Raw genomic sequence first — 4,003 nt, forward strand, 5'->3', positions numbered from 1 at the left:
CATCCCTGTGCACTCCAGCTCCTGCCGCCTGACCTTGGCGCGCCGCTGGGTCAGCTCCTCCTCTGGGGACACGATCGTGGGAGGAGAGGGCGTTTCACGCTCAGAACTGTAGTTCTGGAGACTCGGATGGGGCAGCCGGGCCAAGGGACAGAGAGTCCTGAGGTCGGAGGGGAGGGTTCCCAGGGGACTGCCCTGTGCACCAGGCCAGACAAGCCACCCCTCACCGGCTCCATCCAGCAGGCGCCTTGAAGACCCCCTTCCCGAAACCACCACCCACACACCTACCTGCACACACACACACTCTCACATACACTCACATATCACACCTACTCACACCCACAAACATGCTCACCTACGCCCACCACCACACACACATCCGCACAACCACATGGACACAAACTCACCCTTCCCCAGATACACACATGCATACACCCTCACGGACACACACATGGGCACACACCGTCTGCTCACTCATACCCACACGCTCACTCACATAACCAGAACACTCTAACACATGCATACAGACCCTCACACAGGCACTGTCATACACAACATGCCCCCCCCCCCACATCTACACCCACACCACGTCTGGTCACTCACACCCCTGCACACCTCACACACTCCCACACAGACACACATATGCCTTCATAGACTCACACACACACACACACTCATGGGCACTCAGACTTACTTAGACACACTCCACACATAGTTACACACAACTGTCAACTGTCACATACACCCTGACACAGAAACACACACACTCACACTGTCACACCATCATTCATTCACACACATGCATTCACTCGAACTTCCTCTAATCCAGTGGTTCTCAACCTTCTGGCCCTTTAAATACAGTTCCTCATGTGGTGACCCAACCATAAAATTATTTTCGTTGCTACTTCATAACTGTCATGTTGCTACTGTTATGAATCGTCATGTAAATATCTGAGATGCAGGATGGTCTTAGGCGACCCCTGTGAAAGGGTCGTTTGACTGCCAAAGGGGTCGCGACCCACAGGTTGAGAACCGCTGCTCTAATCGCTCACTCACTGCCTGCCCACCTCGACCCCTGGGCCAGGCATCCGTCATCACCCACCTCCCCCCGAGCTCAACACTGGACACACGCACATCAAAACAGCGGACGCCTGCACGAACGTCCCGGCGAAGCAATCGACACTGACCCGTAACTGTTCGAGCACGAATTTGTGCCCATTTGTTATTTATGTTAATGAACCTCTATTCATCATGCCCGGAGTCATCCCTGGATGTCTCTCTGGCCCATGGGGATGCAAGTGCCTGGGGACCACTCTCGTCTGTCCTGGCCCTGCCGGTGTCCCCAGTGGCTCTGAGGGCCCAGCACACAGCAGGCATCCAGCCAACACTGGGCAAAAGCCAGGAGCTGAGGGACCTTGTCCCATTGACAACACGCTGGCTCCAGGGGCCACACTGAGTCCACCACCTCTGGGAGGGGCTGGGCTGTGCCTGCTGGCCCTCCTCTCCCCCTTGCACTGGTGATGTCACCGCAGAGGAGTCTGGGGGGCCGGGGGGCACTGTGAGTGTCCCTCTGGCGCTGGGCACCTCTCGGACAAAGGTCCCTGTCCTGTTCTGCGGAAGCCAGCAGTTCACGCTCGTGCGGATGCCTCCTGGGCCTCCTGCAGATGCTGAGACAGCCGCGGGTCTGTGCCCAACACCCAGAGCTCCAGGAAATGCTGAGCAGGAAGAAGGGTGGCGTGGGGAGGCGGGTATGTGTGTATGTGTGTGTGTGTGTGTGGCAGGGGGGCTGGGGAAGCAGCCAGAACCTTGGAGGGCCCCTCAGGAGCTGGGCCAGGGGATGCCCACGTGAGCTGAGCCTTTCAGACCCTCTACCTGTCAGAGCTGGCTCTGGGGGAGCCGGTTCGTAGCTCAGAGCCAGGCCAACGGCCTGGGCCACCTCCCTGCAGAGCTCACCTGCAAACAAGCCCAAGACGAAGCATCACATGATGGGTGATGAGAAAGGGGAGGTTCTGGGGCCGAGGCCAAGGGGTCTTTGATTTTGTCCTCACTCTCATCCCGTGCGGCTTTCAGAGACAAAGCTTTCCAGAATCGGTTCCTTCCTGGCTCAGAGGGGCTGAGGTGGCGCCGGGAGGAGGGGATGAGTGGGCTTTAGGCTTGGCCAGATCTGGGTGGGGATTCAGACTTGAAAATGCCACTGTCCCCTGACCCCTAGGTCTGTCTGTCTGTACAGCCCACCTCCTGGGGTCAAGGTGAAGGATACAGGAGACAATGCTCGCTCAGGCAGCACCTAACACACAGTGGGGACTTTATCATTATCATCACAAACCCAGGCCAAGACCAGGGCCACAGGGAGTAACATCCCTTCCGACGGGCACCCAGGGGACGGGTCCCCAGAAAATCATCCTCGGGGCCTTGACCATGTAGTGAGCAGGTCAGGGCCTTGGCCTCTGTCCTTCTTATGTCAAACCTGAAAGATGTGCAGCTCAGCACGTTCACATCCTGGTCACCAGGACAGCCCCTCCCGTGAGGGGCTTCCTGGCTAATGAGGTCTGCTCCGCTCCAGGCCCTGGGGCCGATGGTGTGGGAGCTGAGATGGGTATCCCAAAGGTTAACATATGTAAACTAAACTGCATAACCGATGTGATGACAAAGGAGGCATGGATGGCTGTAGTGAGTCCCTGGGGTAGAGGGTCCTGTGGAGGCCACGAGTGCAGGGCAGGGAGAGGCTGCTGTGGGTTGGGCAGCCAGGGAACGCTTCTTCTGGGAAACGGAAGTGTACACAGTTCTGAGGAGGCCTCTGCTGTTGGGGTGCTGCCCTCCGGCAGGAAGCAGGTCATAAGACCCCGCCTTGGTCTCTGGTGGGATGAGCTGAACTGGAGAGGGACCAGCCCGCGCTAGGCTCAGGGAGGGCCCATGGCAGCGAGCAGGTGAGAGCGGGGGTGCAGCTGGGTATAACTACACACTTCCTGTGGCCTGTGCTGCCGCTGGTATTTGATGGACCACTCAGCCTGGCTGATCACTCATCAAAGAGACCTCAACGTGGCGGAAGTCCCCGCCCCTCTGGCCCCTGCCCTCACTGGCACTCACCGGGAATGGCAGAACCGCCTGCCCTGGGCCCAGCTGCGGGCACCTTTGGGAGTCAGAGTCATGGGGGAGGAAACAGCTCTAATGTGGCTGCAAGGCTTTCCGATGCCACAAACCACCCACTCTCCCTGGGTGGCTGCAAGGTGAGGGTGAGGCTAACGGTATGAGGGTGCTCGGAGAGGATCACAGCTGTCCCCAACGCGCCCCCCCCCCCACGATCAGGTTCAAATGCCCTTTTGAACTTCCGTACCCAGACCACCAGGCCCCAGTCTCAGCTGGGCCGCTTGGCAAGTCTCCCAGGCTCCCAGCTTGGGCTGCCTGCTCTGTGAAATGCACAGAAGAGTTCTCCTGCACAGATGCTAATGGGGTACAGCACCTGTCACAACTGGGGTCCAACAGGCCTGACCGCCTGTCAGGTACCCAGAGGCCCAGCACAGAGGGAGGGGCACAGGGGCACTTTCCCTAGACGTATCCATCTCGACCTGCCCGGCCCTGGAGCCTTCCACAGCCCCGGCCCTGGCTTCAACCAGCCGCGGCCCTTCCGGGCCAGGAATATCAGGGCAGCGCGACGTTTCTCTGTGTGCCCTGCGCCCCCAAAGCCTGCGAGTTCAAAGGGCATAGGGAGCAGCTACCTGGACCCGAGACACAAGCCGAACTACACTACCCACAATCCCCCGGGCTTGCCCAAAAGGAAATGTCGTTTATGCAAGGAAAGGCTCCGCTCTCTTAGCAGCTGCAGGGGGAGAGAGGCGGGAGAGGGGTAGAGGATTACCAGGGGGAAGGCGGGAGGCGTGTGGGGCGCGAGGGTGGAGAGCAGGGCGGGCGGCTCCGCTCTCTCAGCTGCAGGGGGAGAGAGGCGGGAGAGGGGTAGAGGATTACCAGGGGGAAGGCGGGAGGCGTGTGGGGCGCGAGGGTGGTGGAG

This window comes from Myotis brandtii, unplaced genomic scaffold (genome assembly GCF_000412655.1).
Source record: "Myotis brandtii unplaced genomic scaffold, ASM41265v1 scaffold699, whole genome shotgun sequence".
Classification (NCBI taxonomy): domain Eukaryota; kingdom Metazoa; phylum Chordata; class Mammalia; order Chiroptera; family Vespertilionidae; genus Myotis; species Myotis brandtii.